The sequence below is a fragment of the Rattus norvegicus genome, chromosome 10, assembly GCF_021556685.1.
Source record: "Rattus norvegicus strain SHRSP/BbbUtx chromosome 10, alternate assembly SHRSP_T2T, whole genome shotgun sequence".
Classification (NCBI taxonomy): Eukaryota; Metazoa; Chordata; class Mammalia; order Rodentia; family Muridae; genus Rattus; species Rattus norvegicus.
Window position 1 is genome coordinate 109,730,026 of NC_141543.1, and position 19,975 is coordinate 109,750,000.

The 19,975-nt window shown below is 49.9% G+C and overlaps 1 long non-coding RNA gene across 5 annotated transcripts in view; it reads left to right on the forward strand.

Moving 5' to 3' along the window:
- The first annotated feature begins 1,335 nt into the window (after nt 1-1,335).
- LOC148003201 (uncharacterized) overlaps nt 1,336-19,975 on the forward strand; it is an 18,895-nt gene continuing 255 nt past the window's right edge. Inside the window, exons 1-6 of one of the 5 annotated variants that reach the window (XR_015632301.1) lie at nt 1,429-1,499; nt 10,844-10,980; nt 14,488-14,545; nt 16,469-16,936; nt 18,223-18,405; nt 18,836-19,975. The exon at nt 18,836-19,975 is cut by the window's right edge and continues 249 nt beyond it. This is a non-coding gene — a long non-coding RNA (uncharacterized LOC148003201). Of the gene's footprint in view, nt 1,500-10,843; nt 12,248-14,487; nt 14,970-16,468; nt 16,937-18,222; nt 18,406-18,835 lie in introns of those variants that run through there. The other 4 variants (XR_015632303.1, XR_015632304.1, XR_015632302.1 and 1 more) reach the window with 4 other exon arrangements.

Consider the following 19,975-nt stretch of genomic DNA (forward strand, 5'->3'; position numbering starts at 1 on the left):
CACACACACACACAGGCAAAACACCCATACATGTAAAATAAAATTAAGAGTGTCTGGGAAGAAATGAGAGGCCATTGAGAGAACCAGGGACAGGACAGACAGAACACAGAAGAAAGAAGACAAAGGGGGTTGGGGATTTAGCTCAGTGGTAGAGCGCTTGCCTAGCAAGCGCAAGGCCCTGGGTTCGGTCCCCAGCTCCAAAAAAAAGAACCAAAAAAAAAAAAAAAGAAGACAAAGAGGGGGTGGGAGACAAGGGACAGATGGGGCAAGATGGACGTTAGTGACAGGAAGGAGGGTGGCATGTAACCAGGCCAGTGGTTTCATCATCCAAGGCATCCATGCTGGGATCTAGACCAGGGGCATACCAAAGTGGACCTAGCCTCCAGGTTCTCCCAGCATCTCTCAGTCCATACCTTAATCCAGACATTTCGGTGTTCTCTCTCTCTCTCTCTCTCTCTCTCTCTCTCTTTCTCTCTCTCTCCCTCCCTCCCTCCCTCCCTCCCTCACTCCCCTCATCCCTCTGCCCCTTTCTATCTCCCCAGCTGCACAGCAACTCTCCTAACCTCCTATGAGATCAGTGAATCGGTCCCAGAACTGCACAGAACAAACCTGCCTCTATATAATTTATATTGGCTCATTTTTGTCCATGGGGAAAACCTATCACATGCCAGAGCCAGGCCTGAGTGAGGGGAGGAGAGTAGGGAGACGCTTATGAAAGATGAGGTTATGATTTAGACCTGGGGACCTTCCACGGCTGACTGAGAGACACTGGTAAGAAAGCCCCAGAGCGAGACCCAGAGGATGCGGCTAATAGGTCAGACAGGCAGAGGAAGGCTGCAGGTACAGGTGGGGAAGCTTCAGATCAGGGCCAGCCTCGGGGGGCCGTGATGGAGCTGTCTCTTTCTCCATCTATTTCCAAGCAAGGCAAAGTGTGGACAGTCATGAACTTAGTCCTGCATGCAGATAGCAGGCGGGCCTCCCTGGCAGGGCAGCAGAAATGACTGTCAGCAAGAATTTGCTGGATTTGCAAGGTAGATGATTAATTCTGCAGCTGTCTTCATTCCTCAGTTTCTTCAGTATACTCCAGAGGGGGGCGGTGTTGGGGGTCGGGGGGGCGCACATGTGAGGTCCTGGGCTGGGGGCTTTAGAAACTTGTTTCCAAAACTTCTATGATTATGAAAAGCAAGAATGTGCGAACCATGAAGACTACCTACTCTTCACTCCATAAACGACCTTGCAGGCTGGTCCTGCCTATTGTTCCCCTGACACAGGAAGCACCTGAGACAGAGACACCCCTTCCACCTTCAGGAAAGACCTCCTGCCTCACAGGGCCCAGAGGTGCCCGCCCTTCCCCCACCCTGCCTTGTGCCCCCCCCCCCAACAAAAGTCTGCAAATGCAAAACAGGATGTAGATCCAGTTCCCTCTCCAGACCAAGAAGATGAGGCCAGAACAGAACTGCAGGTCTAAGATTGCAAAGGGAAACCATAATCTTCACAAGGTCAGTATCCATGTGGGTTTGAGTCCCCAGTGGGACTCTCAGAACAAGGAATAATTGTGCAGAACCACAGTGCTATATGTTTGTCATCCCAGCACAGGAGAGCCTGAAGCACGAAGGTCAGGAATTCAAGGGCAACCTGGTATAGTTAATAAGTCAGAGGCCAGAGTGACCTACACAGCGAGACCTTGTCTCAGACATAAAAGAATTAAGTAAGAGTATAAAGATTTGGGAGCACAAATGAGGGAATTGACTTTACGGCCTTGCAAAGCTCTGTGTCAAAATCAGTCACATTTTAATGCATGTGATATTTGAAGAAAAATCAAAGTTGCTGTTGGCATTATACTATCCACGTTTTTTTTTTTTTTTAATTTCAAGGCAGGGTCTTCTTGTCTAGCCCCAGCAGGCTAGGAACCCTGTAGACTAGGCTAGACTTCAGCCAACCATGATCTTCCTGCTTCAGCCTCACGAGTACTGTGAGAGGTGTGAGCTGTGCCTTCCAGGTACAGTATCCAAGTTTTACATGGAAAGGGGGTTAACTTCTCTGATGGACCATACTAGAACCTGGAAGGGAGAATCCGGAGTCCTTAATTCTGACCCTCCGCCACCCCCAATGTTAACATAAGCCTGTCAAGTCCTGCCCCTGCTGGAGAGAGTAACATCTGAGCAGGGAAGCAAAGCCACTGTCCCTTCACACTGCAGGTACAGGCAAAGGGACCTCGCTCAGAAAACGCAGGGCAAGAAAGGATGCGGTTGCAGCTACACAGAGCATTGAGAGCTTGCAAAATTTTAGGACCTGAAAGGTTCTAATGCCATCGTTGAGATGACCAGCATTGGCTGAGCTCTGTCCTAATCTAGGGACAGTCCTTGGTTCTGCCTGGAGACCCCGCTGAAGGTGGATGGTAGAGTCAGGCTAAGGAGACTGAATGGCCTCCTTCCCTCTACTGTTCCCAGCTGTCTGAGCTTTGTGGTTACAGGTGGCAGTGAAGGGACTCCCGAGGACTGCTCTGTTCCATTGAGAAGTCAGAGTGGGTCTCATCTATGGTCTCTCAGGAAACGACCTCATATGGCCTGTCTCTCTCTCTCTCTCTCTCTCTCTCTCTCTCTCTCTCATACACACACACACACACACACACACACACACACACACACACATTCATACACACCTGGGTGGGTGCGCGTGCATATACGCACATATATGCACACAGATACATATGCATGCACACACATGCACACAGATACATGAACACACACGCATGCACACACACACAATATATGAAGAGGATTTATTAGAATGACTTACAGGCTGCAGTCCACCTAATCCAACAATAACTGTCTACCAAAGGCAGGCCCAAGAATCCAGTAGTTGTTCAGTCCACAAGGCTGGATATCCCTGCTGGTCTTCAGTATACACTGGAATCCCCAAAGAGCAGGCCCTAATGCCAGTAAAGGAATAGACTTGCCAGAGAGAGCAAGAGCAAGCAGGCAGAGAGAGAGAGTAAGCTTCCTTCTTCCACGTCCTTGATATAGGCTGTCAGAAGGTGTGGCCCAGATTAAAAGGGGGATCTTCCTACCTCAAAAAATCTGGATTAAAAGTGGGTCTTCGCACTTCAAATGATTTTAATTAAGAAAAAAATATCCCTCAAGGATGAGCCAAGCCTCTTGGGTTTTAGTAACTTCCAGATGTTGTCCAGTTGACAACCGAGAATAGTAATCATGTGGTTAAGAGCACTGACTCCTCTTCCTGAGGTTCTGAGTTCAAATCCCAGCAACCACACGGTGGCTCACGACCATCTGTAATGGGATCAGATGCCCTCTTCTGGTGTGTCTGAGGACAGCGACGGTGTACTCATGTAAATAAGTGAATTAAAAACAATAGTGATCATGCCAGTGTGCAGTGATATGGATTGGCAGCTGCCGAGAGTGTGGAGAATGTCTGGGGAAGGCTCTCCCCCAGTAGGAGAGTATGTAACGAAACAGAGTATCCAGGTGGAAACAGAGTATCCAGGCCGTCCTCCCTCCATTCCACACACTGCTCAGTAACCTTGAAGGGCCTCGCACAGGGAAGGCAGCCCTGTGATCCTGCTTATGCTCTGTTCTCCTTACAGGTCAGCCCGGTTACCAGCTGAGGCTGCCGACCTGCTGTTGTTGCTGGAGAACTGCTAATTGCAGTAAGATTAATGACCCCCCAGCTTGGCCGCACCATTAGGTTTACGGGACTCTGGGGCCTCCTCCTCTGCCCTTGCCCGGTTAACACAGAACCTTCCTCCCCACTAGCTGAGCTTCATGGGTGGCAGAGAGCTGTTTTTTTTTCTAATAAATTCTTTTGTCTCTGACTCCTGTTCTTCCTCCCCCTCTGCCTTCTAAGATCCCTTCTGGGCAGGAGTCAAGCGCTCCCCTGTTCCTCCAGGCTCATTGTCCTGGGTAGTTCTTTGTTTATTGATGAGAACATTCTGTTAAAATCAAAGTCATAGGTTGATAAAGCAGTTGTGCCTCTGCCTTTCACAAGGCTTTCCCTCTTTAGTCCTTAAAAGGTAGGCTGAAGGGGTTGGGGATTTAGCTCAGCGCTAGAGCGCTTGCCTAGCAAGCCCAAGGCCCTGGGTTTGGTCCTCAGCTGGGGGGGTTGGAGGGGGAGGTAGGCTGATCAGAGCGGCTTTTGGTCACGGTGTTTTTATCACAGCATTAGAAACCCTAACAAGGCAGAGGTAGTGTTTGTTTTGGTGTACCACTCTCAGGTCACCATAGCAGCACTGGAAATGAGGGAAGGGGTTCAAGGCAGGAGCCTGGAGGGACTGAAGTAGAGGCTGAGGAGGAACCTTGCTTCGTGGCTTGCCCAACCTGCTGCCTTCTTTTAGAACCCAGGACCATCAACCCAGGCGGGTACCATCTATGGCAGGCTGGGCCCTGCCACACCAATCGTTCATCAAGAAAATGCTCAACAGATTTCCCTGCAAGCCATTTTTATGGATACATTTCTCCATTGGGAGAACTTGTCCCAGAGATGTTGTGGGGGTGTCCACCAGTGAAAACCACTCAGACGTGGGTGTAAGCTGATAGAACACTGGTTCTCGACCTGTGGGTCTTGACCCCCTTCCACAGAAGTCACATATCCAATACCCTGCATCCCCGATATTCACATTAAGATTTATAACACCCCCATTTATGGTCGGGGGTCACCACAACATGAGGAACTGTGTTAAAGGGTTCAGCTTTAGGAAGGCTGAGAATCACTGCAATAGGATGTTTTTATTTATTAGCTAGCCAGGGACTGCACTGGGTGTTCTGCGATCCCAGTGTAGCCCTCAGCCCTTTCTCAGGGCAAATTTTAAAGCACAAACCCACATCCTGCGTGACGCACAGTGAACAAGAACAGTTAGCTAGAAGTGGAAGCACAGGAGCTAAAAAGCAAGGTCAGGGGGCTGGGGATTTATCTCAGTGGTAGAGCGCTTACCTAGGAAGCGCAAGGCCCTGGGTTCGGTCCCCAGCTCCGAAAAAAAGAACCAAAAAAAAAAAAAAAAAAGCAAGGTCAGTACATTGAGACTTTCCCAGAGCCGCAGACGTTGATGGATCAGGTCTTCGGCAGGCAGTGCCGTCTGCTGCTGTTGTTCGGCCTGAATGGGGTTTCCATCATGGACTCAGTTGTGCTGAGGTCTGGGGGGGCCCTGTTACAAGATGACTCTAGCTTGTGTCAAATTGATTTAAAACTAACAAGAACAATTGGTAATCTTCCAGTGACCTTCCAGGGAGGCATCTAAATACTCCCCCACCCCTTTAAGGGAGCTCTCAGAGAGGGTCAGTCTCCAATGTGGGTCACACAGCAAGCGGCCAAGCCGACTGTAGAAGCCGATTTCTCTGATTCTGACCCAGTTCTCCCAGGACCCTGCTGAGGTATTGTGGTAGCCAATCTTCGAGGTCAACCTCACTGGACTTTGACTCATTCTGGAAACACAGCTCTGGCTGTCTCCTAGCGTGTTTCCGGGGAGGTTCAACTATCGCTGCTCAGCCTTTTGGGTAAGATCAGACACGGAGGGGTTCATTGAGAAGGGAAGAGCCGCTGACTGGGCAGTACCATCCCCTGCGCTGGGGGCTTGCACTGCATAAATCGAGCTGATCACCAGCATTCATCTCTCTCTGTGTCCTGCCCACGGCTGCAGTGTGACCAGTTGCTTCATGCTCCTGCCTTATGTCCTCCCCAACAAGGTGGACCGTGCTCTCCAACTGTGAGGCAGATAAAACACCCTTCCTTCCTTAACCAACCCAGGGTGTTAGCTGTACACATGCCCCCAAGTGAGGCCGGAAGCTGGCAAGGTGGCTATCTCAAGGCAGGCTTGTCAGGGCGACTGCCCAGTGTGACAGTCACCGGTCATGTCTCAGAGTGTATTTCTTAGGGCCGAGGACAGCATGGCGCACAGTGCTTGCTCTCACTCATTCACCATGCTCTCACTTTGTTAGCCCCGGCACCCCACCCACTGGGCTAACTGTACTCGACTACTGTCATCCCAGCACTTGGGAGGTAGAGGGAAGGGGATCAGAAGGGAAGAGTCATCCTCAACCATACGGTGAGTTTGAAGCCAGCCTCAGCTACGTGAGGCATGGTCTCAGAAGTATAACAGACCAGTAAGGTGGTTCAATGGGTATAGTCACTTGCTGCTAAGCCTGATGACCTGAATTTGATCTCTTGGGACCCACGGGATGGAAGGAGAAAATGGGCTATTGTAAGTTGTTCTTATATACATATACCCATGCACATACATGTATACCTGTGCACACACATGTATACCTGTGCACACACATGTATACCTGCGCACAAATGTTTACCAGTACACACACATGTATATCTGTGCACACACATGTATACCGTGCACACAAATGTTTACCAGTACACACACATGTATACCTATGCACACACACGTTTTCCAGTGCACACACACGTTTTCCAGTGCACACACATGTGTACCTGTGCACACATAAAAACACAGTATAATGAAGCAACAGAGAGCCAAGTTTTCCTTCTGGTGTCCAGTAAAGACAACAGCACCTCACCCTCTGAGTTTTATGCTGCCATGATTTTCTGGACCGGTGACACATGACTGGGCGTGTGGCTATGCCTGACTCGCTGCAACGCCCTTCCTCTTCCGGCAGCACACGCCACAAGAAAGTGGTCCTGTGACACTGAGTTAGTTCCCTTTCCTGTTTTCACAGGAGCATAGCTTAGTACATCCTGAGGGATGCACACACCGATGTATCACACGCCACAGGCTCTGGTCCCTTTCATCATCACCTCAGCTTTGCTCTGGGCACATCTGCCCTGCCATGGCCATGTGCGTTTGTCATGTCAGCTCACCAAATTTCGGCTCCCCGGCAAGTTCCAAAGGCTCTCACAGGAGGCAAACATCAGATTGAAAGCTAGCATACACAGCAGAGCGCAGAGTGCCAGAGGAGGAGTGGAGGAAGACAGCTGGAGGGCAGCCTTCAGAACATGGGTGGGCTGAGCACAGCAGGAAAGAGAAGAAAGGCAGGAGGACTGGGAGGGCAGCGACGTGAGAAGCCTCTGGACTGACAGCAGGCATGGTGATTTGGGTGTTACTGAGATAGCCCGGCTCCCACAGTGCTTGTGGGTGTCCATGGTGATCAGGGAATAAACGGAACCTGAGGAGGAACACAGCAGGGAGGGGTGGCACCGTGAAGCCTTGGCACCTCAAGGACTTGGAATTGCCTCATGTCTAAGAAGCAGAATAGAGGGGTTGGGGATTTAGCTCAGTGGTAGAGCGCTTGCCTAGGAAGCGCAAGGCCCTGGGTTCGGTCCCCAGCTCCAAAAAAAAGAACCAAAAAAAAAAAAAAAAAAAAAAAAAGAAGAAGCAGAATAGACTCAGACTTCCCAGTGGGAAACAAGGAACAGGAAGTCCGCAATAGAAGTTAAGAAGCAGGCACCTTGACCAAAGCCTTGCAGTGCCTTCCAACAGGAGGTGGGCATCTGGGTCCCTGGCCTTATGATTTGCTGTGGACAACAGGTTGCAGAGGAAGTGATGCTGGACTCAGGGTCTAGCCTCAGACTCTCCTCCTCAGTGCTCGGTCCCATCCCGCTCCACCTTTATCCAGACAGTACTCTCCGTCTCATGCTGAGAGGCTGGAGATGGTGAGGTGGCAGGCATGCCTGGTATGTGTGACTGGCATGATCTATGCTACAGGCCTGGGAGCCCTCAGATTCTCCCAAGGACAGCATGTATACAAGGTTAGTGATTCCAGCCAGGCTTGGGGTCACCTGCAATCCCAGTACTCGAAAGGTAGAAACATGAGAATCAGGAGTGTCTAGCCTAAGCTGCATAGTGAGTTCAGGGATATCCTGGGCAACATGACACCCTATCTTAAAAAAAAAAAAAAAAAAAAAGCTAGGCAGTGGCGCACACCTTTAATCCCAGTACTAGGGAGGCAGAGGCAGGGGAATCTTTTGAGTCTGAGGCCAACCTGATCTACAGAGTGAGTTCCAGGACAGCCAGGGCTACATGGTGAGACCCTCTATGGGGAGAGGGGAGGGATACCGCTGTATGATTTGGAAACAATAATGGGCAAGTGAAGTGGTTTCTTTGAAAAACACAGAAATGTTATAGGATTATGTTTTCATTTTAATCCTAGGTGTGGGATATGGGGCTGCTTCAGATTGTCCACAGGAGCTGACTGTGATTCACCTCGTGCTCTAGCAGGGGTGTGCATTTGCCAGCTACAGACAGTTTCAGCGAGTGTGTGACATTTGGAATGCTGGGGACTTTGAGAGAGTTTATAAATGCCAGGGCCCTGACAGGAGAGGTGGGGCTGCTGTTGTTGTTGCTTGGCTGCCATTGGTTGTTTGTCAAACAGTCATGTGCAAAGAAAGAAGAACTTAGATAACTGTTGGAGAAGGTCAAACTTACCACAAGGAACTCAACGCCCCAAATCAACAGGAAGTAGTCTAAGGAAATCCTCTTTTTTTTTTCCTCCTATCTAGTGTTAGGGGGTTGAAAGGGTGGGAAAAGGGGTAAAGAATAAAGAAGCCACAAAGTAGTTAAAAGTCTGACTACAGGCAAGTCCACCTGCAGGCAAGACTCCCCACTGAGACTCCCCCTCACACCACACACACACACACACACACACACACACACACACACACACACACTTGCATCACAAAGGCAGAGATGGCTTTGATTTAGCAACAGTATCGAACAAACTTCACAGTTTCACAATGTATCTGGCCAAATGTTCTTAGGCCTATCTGGCTTTTTCCTGCTTGTCAAAGAAAGAGGTAAATTTAGGATTTACGTCATGGGTGACCTGGTAGCCACTGAGAGAGTCTGTTTCTAAATCTAAACCATGCTTGGCAAGTCAAGTACCTTCCTCATAGACTTCCAGCCCAGTGTAAGACAGGAGACGCTCGTCATGGCTATCACGAGGAACTTAAGGATGGACAGATGAAGAGTTCTGGAGTGTGAGAGTCTGATAACACGGGGCCAGTGCAGGGTGGAGGCAGGAGGATAACAAGATCAAGGATATGGATAGCATCGTGAGGGAGCACATTTGAAAATAAACATATATGACAACAGGGAGACTATGAGTGTGGAGGGTCCTTGCTCACTCTGTTACCTCTGTGAGAACTGAGCATCCCCTGAGGGATACCGTTATCCCCTCTGAGGGTAGGACCCTGGTGACCCAAGGACCTCTGATTTATGTGTGGGTGGGGTCTCGGGGTATACCTACTACAGTGTGTACACGTGTGGAGGTCAGAGGATAATCTTTGGGAGCTGTAACTTTCCTTCTACCACGTGGGTCCCAGAGTTCAAACTCAGGTCGTCGTGCATAGTGGCAAGCATCTTCACCTGTTGAGCCATCTCGAAGGTCTGAGATCTTGTCACTTAAAGGGTCCACCAACACAATACAACAGCAGCACACTGGGGACCTAGCACCTGACACACAAACCCCAGGGCCACATTCTGATCACACCCAAGTGCAGCAAACCCCTACGGTCAGAAATCTTCCCTAACTGGTCCTCACCGATCCCCTCTCTTTGGTGGCATGTTGGAAGGTACAGGGACTAGGCAAGAAATATGAGCTATATAGAAGCGGTCTGGGGGAGTCTCAGCCAAGTGGACGCACATGGAGAGGCTTTTGTGAACCACGTGAGCTGCCCGGATAACAGTTTCGGTATGACAGGGTGGTAGATCCAATGTTCTCTGCCTTGTTTCATGCATGTTCCTGATTTCTCACTGAGGACGAAGCTGATGTCCCCTTCTCCCCTCCTAGGTGTGGGGAATGTAGAGGGCTGTGTGTGGACTTCTCTCTTTCTTGCCCTGTTGGGCATCTGACTCATTATAACAAGCCTTAGCTCTGAGTTCCCCTGGCAGGTCTCTTAGTGTGAGGCTGACCGCCGGGACTCTAAAACTACATGCTCTGAGAGGAATCCACATAGACATCTGAAAGATGACAAGACCTGGCTAACACAGCAGCAAGGACCAGAAGAACAACAGGGGACAAATATTCTGCTGAGGGGACCCTGAGATGCTCTCAGAGGGGACACCCAATCCTAGGCCTCAGACTATCCACACAGTCCTGAAGGTCGAGAAGTCCAAGACCGAGGTACTGGCAGACAGTGGCTGGTGAGGGTTCCTCCTGGAGCCTTGCATGGCAGAAGGAGAAAGGGGCAGAAAGGGCAGACATCTTGTCCTTAGTGTGGGAGAGATGGGAGCACCGGATATAACAAGATGTCCTGGGCTGGAGAGATGGCTCAGAGGTTAAGAGCACTGTCTGCTCTTCCAGAGGTCCTGAGTTCAAACCCCAGCAACCACATGGTGGCTCACAACCATCTATAATCAGGTCTGGTGCCCTCTTCTGGCCTACAGGTGCATTACATGCGGGCAGAAAGCTGTATGATGTATACATAATAAATAAATAAATGTTAAAAAAAAAAAAGAAAAAAGAACGAGATGTCCTCTTCAACTTCCTTCCTAATGGCTCTCTTGATGTCTCCCACCGTGGGGTCAGAGTCTGAAGCCTAATCACCCCTCCCAGAGAACAGCTCCTTACACCACCATCTTGGGACTGAGTTGCAACACATGGGCCTGGAAGTAACAACAACAAATGAACACCTACTAGGCTTCTGAGGGGACTCGCGGGGTCTGAGTTCTCAGGGGTGCAGAGACCCAAAACGCTGTCAGTTCTTGCTACCTCCTTGTGGACTTTGGTGGACCAGTGTGAGGCAGGAATGGTTGTAAACTGAGTAAGGGATGGGCCATCCCAGCCGGGCGCATCCCTCCTTCATGCCCCGTGAGTCTCCGTGGCAACAGCGATTACAGCAAACATGCCTCACTTCCTCTGCACAGGACTCCTGATGCCACGGAAGGTGCAACTGTGGGAGCCATTTGAGCAGGCATCGCAGGCAGCACGGCGCTCTCCCTACTTGACGGGCGATGAGGATGGGAGCGCTCCCGGGGGATGTGCACATCCAGCAGGAATTAAGGTACTGTGTAACCTTGGCAGTGCACCAGAGAGGCAGCAAAACCTGGCGTTGCCACGCTGCAGTCAGCCCGTGACTCTGCGTCAGATGCTTATACCTCATTTGTTAGTTTAAAACACGCCTGGGGACACCCGGAGGAGAGCCAGCTGCCATCCTTCAACTCCAAAGAGAAGCTTCAGACACCAAAAACAGCTACAGGCTGTGTGGTGGAATGTTCCAGGCACAGCTGAATAAATTACCAAAGTCCTGGCCTAGCCAGGTAGCTCCTGGTAAGATACTATTTCTGCCAGCTGTGGCTAGACCAGGCCTCTGATGGGGACTGGAGCTTGATGAAGACTCTGGCAAAGAGACGGCCACCTTGGACCTAACGCTGCTGAGACACCATCAGCCACCCGGTTCTCCTGGGCAGAAGGTGACATGAGCTGTGGTCTTAATGGAGCCCCTAGGGTCATGTCAAGACCCTTTCCCTGGCTTCACCTCACAGGCTATCGTTGACATACAACCACGTTGGGGCAGGTCCTACTCTTGTCTGCCCTCTGCTACCTGCTACTCTCCACTTGCTGCTTGTGCAGCATTCACCAGTGGGGGCATCTGGCCAGCTAGCCACCACATATGCAACCCTTTCCCAGAGCGGAACACGAGTCACCCGCAGCTCCTTTAAGTAGTGGGGAATTCTGGGGTCCTACTGCAGACAGCTTGACGTAATAGTTTTACAATGAGTGCTAAGAACTGGGGGCTCCTGCTCTGGGACTGGAGATGTGGGTAGAGTACTTGCCTAGCCTCGGATTCAGTCCTCAGCACTATATAATACTGGGAGTGGCGGCTGCCACTTGGGAGGTAGAGGCAGAATGATTTGAAACTTAAGATCACCCTCAGCTACAGAGTGAGCTCAAGGCCAGCCTGGGTTACCTGAAAAATCTGTCTCAAAAACAAACCGGGAAAAATAAAACAAAACCAAGAAGCGATTCCAAGGAGTCGAAGGTCTAGCCAGGCATGGACAATGTGTTTTAAAGCACCTTTGTATCTGACTATCTGGAGCCCACCTCTGCCCCAGACACTAAACAGTACCTGCCCAGAGGAAGCAACCCTCCAAACGGCCCCAGGACAAACCCATGGAGTGAGAAGAAGAACCCATCCGTCCGGTGCTCCATCTGCCTCCAGAGAGACAGAGGCCAAACAAGAGGGCACAGCAGGATGTGAAGAGGATGCTGTACTCCCCGGAAGGGCAGGGGTTAATAATTAATTAATCAATCAATTTTTAACAAACAAGGTATATCTCCCTTATAGCTTCTATTCCTCTTCCTGATAGCCACCCATGGACAACTAGATTATCACAGACTCTCTCTAGGAACCAAAGAGGGAACAGACAGACAGATGGACGGATGGAGAGGGATACACACACACACACACACACACACACACACACACACTTTGGAAGCCCAGGACCTCCAACGGAAGAAAACAACTGAACAAAAGAAACAAGTTACACAGAGGGTCCGAGCTGGGAGCTCAGCTACAGAGTAAAGATCACCAGTAGAATTCAGGTTTAACCCAAGTTGCCCAAGTATGCTCCTGCATGAGGAACTGCCCTAAGGTGGCAGGCACCCCTGCAGAAAGTCTAGCTAGGACTGTGTGTTCCTAGGCCAAGCAGCAAGTCTCAGGCAATCCACCACTGGCTCTGACCAGTATAGACGGTCAGCTGTTCACAGGCAAGTGTGAGTTGGAGTCAGTACGACCTGTTCGTTCCTGTCCCAAGACATCTTCCTACCCTTGACAGATCGGGGTTCTTGGACCCTGTCTATAATAGATTTGCAAATAAGAGCCAAGTAGATTTCCAGCTTTGATGCCATTTTGTGGTCACCCAGCAGGTCCTTGGGCTCCAAACAGCCACCAGATAGTCTCCCTGTGCCCACAGACCCTGAGATCGGACAGCAGCATCCCCCTTAACACAGCTATGTCAGGGTCTCAGTGAGTAGGGGGTGACACAGAGGATTCCCTCTACCTGCCCAAGGGAGTGAGCAACAATTCATTAAGTTCCGCTCAGAGAGAGGCCCCAGAAGGCAGCCACAAGACTGTCTTCTAGGGCACAGTGGGCTGGGAGGGCTCCTTGATCTAGGAAGAGAGGCAATGAGTCCCCAGATCTCTGTTGGCACCCAACACTGAGAGACCAGTAAAGGAGGATGCGCCATACTTTCCAGTGTGCCACAACCTGATACCACCAGAGTGACCGCGACACCCCCCTCCCCCAAACTACATCCCTTCACCATAGCCCTAACAGCCAGTCCAAGGGTGTGGCCGCTTAGGAGAGGACAGACAACCACCAGAGCAGCTAAGCTGGGCCAGTTGGAGGTTATGGGCCTAGTACTTGAACAGGGGCTGATGTTTATCTGAGGGCAACAAAGTTAAACATTTGGTTATCAGCGGGGGAAGAACTGCCTGACAGACTTGTTTACAGGTGAAGTTAAATTTGGTTTTCTTGTTGCTAAGCGGGAGAGAGGCACTGTCAAAGGAGCGGAGGGAGCCTTAAAATAGAACTTCACTTTTGCACACAGCTGACTGGGGAAGGTGGATTCACACCCACCTCAGTTAAAGAGATGTAGCCAAACCTGTGCTAGAGCAGAGCCTTAACAGACTCTGCCCCAGGGAAGCCAGGGTGGCAGTCAAGGAGGTAGCAACCATGGACCTGCCCTCCTGACCCCAAGGACAGCATGGGGCACATTTGAAACAAACAGAATTCAGTTGTTTGAAAGATCAAGGGGGCTGAAGAGATGGCTCATAAGTTAAGAACACACACTGTCTCTTACAGAGGACCGAAGTTTGGTTTCTAGAACCCCCATTGGGCAGCTCACAAAAATCTGGTGCCCTCTTCAGGCCTCTGTGGGCACTGCACTTACATAGTGCACTCTCTCTCTCTCTCTCTCTGTCTCTCTCTCTCTCTCTCACACACACACACACACACACACACACACACAATTAAAAATAATAAAGCTTAAAAGATTAGCAAGCTGGACAGAGTGGTGCATGTCTGTAAACTGGAGGCAGGGGGATCCTGATTTTTAGGCCAGCCTGGGGTAAGACCTAGTCTCAAAACAAACAAAAACAAACAAACAAAAATCAACAAATGGTTAAAATATAAGTCAAGATAAAATAAAAAATACTAATTAGGATTGAGAATGTAGATGCAGATTAAAGAGTTCAGATCTGTGTAACCTTTCCTCTGTCATAGCCGTTTATTCCACAGGATCTCCAAATGGGTTTTCCCAGCCCTATGCTCCAGAGCCCTCCAGGTGATCCAGAGATGCAGAACTCCAAGATCTTGGACTCTTGTCCGCCCTGACATTGAGAACTGTCAGACCACAGGACACAGATAGCCATAAGGACACAGACAAAGACAATGGGTCTCAGGAAGGCAGGGAATATGAAGCAAGTCACCATCCTAGAAGAAATCACAAGGGGTACCCCCACCTGCTGCTTAGTTTAACTGTCTCCCCCTCCTCTCCACACCCACAGGCTGAAGTGCTAACAGGCAGCCATATCTACGACCAGCATCAACGCCGTGGTGGTTAAGGTGAGGTCATGTTGGAATTGGTGGGCCCAGATCCAACCTGACTGGCATCTTTTTTTTTTTTTTTTTTGGTTCTTTTTTTCGGAGCTGGGGACCGAACCCAGGGCCTTGCGCTTCCTAGGTAAGCGCTCTACCACTGAGCTAAATCCCCAGCCCCCTGACTGGCATCTTTACACAAAGGGAGAATGTGGTCATACCCAGAACACCACAGGAATATGCAGAGCTTAGGCAACAGAAGCGACACCCACATCAGAAGTCAGGAGAGGCCTGGGGTAGACCCAGAGGATCCACCCAGCAGAGGCCACACTCTGACTTGGGGCCCCCAGAATTCCAGGTCACCGTTCTGACAAACCTCCTGGCACAGGCAATGCCCACGTCTTTAGGATGGCACACAGGACCTGAGCAGGGCACTCTTCTAGGCCAAGCGGTGAGTCTGGTACATGACAAAGCCTGCCCAAGAGCAGGAAAGAAAGTAAGGGCCTGGAGCTCTGAGGAGACTCAAGACCCCAGATTCCTCACAGCTCAGGGCAGAACTCATCTGCTCCAAAACCAATGCTTCTTTTGGAGTGCAGGGTTAGGTCAATAACAGATCTTTCAACAGCCTGGCTCCAGAGGGCAATGAATTCTATTCTTCTATATTTTTTAACTCTTGGTATTTGTGTTTGCTTGACTACATTTTAGGGTGAATTCCATACAGTACTTGACATCACCAGATTTGATTCATAGACCACTAGGAACTGGCTGGCACTACCGTTAGCTCATGCTTTGCCCCCACAAAGCTCCCAGTCGCCGAAAATTAAACAGTGATTATGTACAGGCCTGACGCGCATCTGAGGGTGACGTGGGCAGAGGTATGCCAAACGTGCCTTGGATTGCAGTCTGTTGAGGACACCATGAATGGTCCTCTGGTCCAGGTCACACCAGGTCCATTTAATCTATCTAAAGGGGAGAGACACACGTAGAGCCTCAAGGACAATTACCTCGAGGTTCTACCACAGCTGCTACAGACTGGTGCTGGCTGAGAGCAAGCAGGTTAGGACCCCTCCAACCCCAGACATGCAGGAGAGGGAAGGGCTGCGAGGGGGAACAGAAAGCTGTTCATTTCCTGCCACATGAAGTTCTCCTCAGTTCTCTCGCTTCCATGAACTTTATTTAACAGATGCTCTCTGTGTGGGGTGGGTGGTATGCATGCTGTGTGCAAGTGTGGGTGCACATGTGCCATGGTGCTTGTGTCAAGGTCAGAGGGCAGCAGCAGCCTTCAATCTCCTTTGAGACAGCATGCTTTCTTACTTGTGCTGTGCTCTAGGCTAGCTGACTCGCGAGCTTCCGTGTGTTCTGTCTGCACCTCTTGCAGATGTGCTCTACAGTGTCTGGCCTTATGGGTTCTGGGGAACTGAACTCAGGTCCTCCTGCCTTTGATGCAAGCACTTTACCCACGGAGCCATCTCCTCAGTCCCACCTCTGTGTACTCCAGCCAGCTTGATTTTGGAGCCATGCTGCCCATCACAGCCAAGCGCGCCTGTCCATGCTCGATGCAAGAAGTGCAACCCAGCAAACACAAAGCAAGATTTCAACAAAAAGCCTGGGGAAAGCTGGCTATTTTCAATTCCTTGTATCTGGACAATGTGCCCCCTCAAACATCTCTCTTTTCTCTCCTTCAAGATGCATCTGCATGGGGTTGGAGAGATGGTTCAGCGGTTAAGAGCACTGACTGCTCTTCCAGAGGTCCTGAGTTCAAATCCCAGCAACCACATGGTGGCTCACAACCATCTGTAATGGGATCTGATGCCCTCTTTTGGTGTCTGAAGACAATGACAGTGTACTCATATAAATAAAATTTAAACAAATCTTAAAAAAAAAAAGATGCAGGGGAATGATACTTCATACTGACCTGGAACTCAGTCTGTCTCTGTGATGTATTTCCAGTGGGAACTGATCTGTGATGTTCCTGTTTCGGGACCCAGCAGACCTGGCTTCCTTTCTTCGGCATCCCAGGGCCTGTGGCTGCTACCTGAGAGCCCGTCCGGCTGTGGTGGTCCCCCTTCCAAGCTGTTCCGAGCTTTCTTGATTTGGATCCTGGTATGTCTCAATCTACTGACTTTCTACGCAGGCTGGGTGTGCACATGGAGTGCGTTTGTCTCAGCCTACCTCTCAGGTTGCTATGGTCTAAGATAGTGTCTCTACAAAATGTGTTAGAACTTAACCCCTAGAGAGACAGTGTGAAGAGAGGTGAGCAGGTCGGGAGGGGGACTCTTTCACACGAGGTGAAGATAGTGCAGAGGAGCTGCTGATCTTCCACCACAGCAGCAAAACGGCATCTGCGACGTGGGGATTCAGCTCTCAGCAACTCCAGTGCTGGCCGGCCTTGATCTTGGAGCCCCAGACTCCAGAATTGTGAGTAATACATTCCTGTCATTTATAGATCATCCAGACTCTGGTTTTTATGTTACAGTAACGGGAATGGACTAAGAGATACATTTTAGCAAGTAGTTCCACCAGTGCAGTGAGAACGAGGCACACTGTAGTCTAGGAGTCCCCAACTACTGCTGATGTAGCTGGTGTTTTGCTACTTTGTTGGTTCTTTTTCCCCACCCTTTATCACCCCCCAGACTCCCCACCTCCATTTTACCGCCTATCATTAGATAAGACAGAAAGAAGGATAGAGGAGAGAGAGGTACAGAAATCCCTGAATCTAATTTCTTTCCTTTTGTTATTTCTTTGAGCACAGCTACTAATAAACCACAGCAAACCTCCCTGAATGACCAACAACCACCGGCCCCACCTATTGGGGCTCTAGCATTTATTTTTTTATTTTTTAAAGACACACACACACACACACACACACACACACACACACACACACTGTAGCTGTCTTCAGACACATCAGAAGGGGGCATCAGATCCCATTGCAGATGGTTGTGAGCCACCATATGGTTGCTGGGAATTGAACTCAGGATCTCTGGAAGAGTGGTCAGAGCTCTTAACCCCTGAGCCATCTCTCCAGCCTGGCTCTAGCATTTATATACCCTCTGAAAACTTCCCAGAATTCCAAACAGCACACAATCTCAGAAACTATCTGCCTGTGGCAAAACCACGCCTCTACTAGAGCACAAGGCAAATCACAGTCAGATGCTGCAGACAGTCTGAAACAGCCCCACATCCCCATACCTGGGATTAAAGTGAAAACACATTCTTATAGTATTGCCAGTATTGTAAGCTCATTGTAGATGGTGGGGGATGAGCCCACAGTGAAAACTACAAGCTGTAGTGTGCTACAGTAAAGATGGGTTTTAGAGGCAAAAGCAAAGTCAGGGTTACAGTGCTGAGGCCAGGAACAGGATATGAGACTGACAGACTGACAGAGAGGAGGACGTACAGGGCTCCAAACCAGTGTCGGCTGGTTGGCAGGGCCCTGAAGCCCTGAAACAACATGTGTAAGGCACTGTTGCTCTGCCATACATCCTTGCTACTAATGTAGCCAATTATAGCAGACAAAGGGAAGAAGGTTTCTGAGAAGCCGAACACCAGGGTTAAACAAGGGCCACAGCATCCCAGAGGCACCCCTGTGCTCTCAGAGGAATGTTTGAGAAACGCTGCTGTAGCAGGAAGCCACATGCGTCATTAGTTTGGAATAATTTGTTGCTAAAGTAAGGCGTGTAACCACAAACTATCCCACTTAGGTCTGCATAATTTAGCCAGCAAAACAAAAACACTGATCTCAGCAGGCGTCTCTCAGCTCAGCACAGAACTCCAGGGGATGCTTTCTCAGTAGTCTCCTCTTCCTAAGGCTGAAACACGATGCCAGGGTGACCTGGTACAGGAACCTTCACCTCGGTCGGATGTTCAGTCTCCTCATCTCTCGGGTGAGCAGGGAGCACTGAGCTGCCCTGACCATTTTGTCCAGTTCTAAATCCCCTTGGGTTTCTCAGACAATTCTTGTAATACAAGGCATATTTTTTCAACAGGCCTATTTACGTACTGCACTAGTTGGAGAGACTTAGGGTCCCCTTCCTTGTCCTCAGCTTCCGGGCTTGTAAAAAACAGTTCTCAAGTTCCATCGCTCAGTATTTCTCATGGAATGAGTTTCATTTCGAATGGGTCTCAGCACCAATTATGCAGTCTTGTGTAAGGAGTTCTAACTTCCCCCAGGAAGTGGCAGAGAGCAGCTTTTCCTACTCATGGCTGTGTCATCCTGGCTTCCAGGCAGCTGCTGGGGACTCGTCATGTCACTTGAAGTTAATGCCCACAGTAGGTAGCAGAAGCAGGATTAAATATGTGTGTCTCCCTGTGAAGGTGTGGTGGCTGTCCTCTTTGCTGAAAGCACCAGGCACCAGGCTAGCCGAGACCCTGCCCCAGCGCTCACTAATGTCCAAAAGTGGTCCAGATCTTCTGAAACCCACCTTGAAGAAGCCGCTGCTGACTCCGTTGTCATAAGTATATGCTTTTATATTTTCATTCAGAAGCTTCTCAGCTTTATGTTTGGAGACTGTCACACTCTATCTTGAAATATTCTGGATTGACGACACTGTTTCCCATGCTGTTTGTTGAAAAGGCTTTGCTGTCCCCCCGAACTGCCTCAGTGACTTTATTGGGCACCAAGAGATGAGATTTCATCATTAGCTTTCTGCGGGGTCTGCTTTTGTTTGCTAATCTGTCAGTTGTGTGGTTCTTCCCAGCTCTGTACGTGCCTCACTATTTTTTAATGTGGTGGGCAGTGTGGACATCACGAGAGGCTCCAGTCGAGGCTGTCTTCCTGCAGAGAGTCAAGGTATAATCTCATTGGATTCCCTCAATTCTTTATTTGGGAGCTCTCCTTTGCCCTTGAAAATGGTCTTGGGGAAAAGTTCTCCGCAGGCATATTTCTGGGGCCATGCCTGGTGTAAGACCTCTCCACTGGACCTGGCCAGACAGACAGTGGACAGCCGAGCAGCCTGCCTCCTCTGGAATAGCTAGGCCTCTAACAGCACACTTTTCCTCGGCCCAGATACTTCTGCAGGTCCCTGCATAGCGCATAGCTCAGACCTCAAACAAAGACCTACAGCAAGGATGCTTACAGACTTCCAGACCTTTTCTCTACAACCCAGATTGAAATTGTCAGCCAACGTGATAGGACGAGACACTGGGTGTTCCCACCCCAGCCTGTCTTGAACACCCCTGTCTTAGGCCTCACCGTTCAAAACAGTGGCACAAAAATGCCTCCGTGCCGATCACCTCAGGGGCTTCCTCCTCTCAGAACCACAGCTGTTGCCTTGTCTAGCACCTGGGACCATTTATCTCAGCCCTCTACCCCACGTCCCGGAAGTCAAGCCAGTACCCATTATTCTTTTGTGGTTGGAAGAGACAGGATGCCTGTGGCTTGTCTGGGCTCCGCCTGCAAGCTCTCTGACTGGCTCTCAAATAACCTCCTCTCACCCTAAATCAAGAAAGGATCTG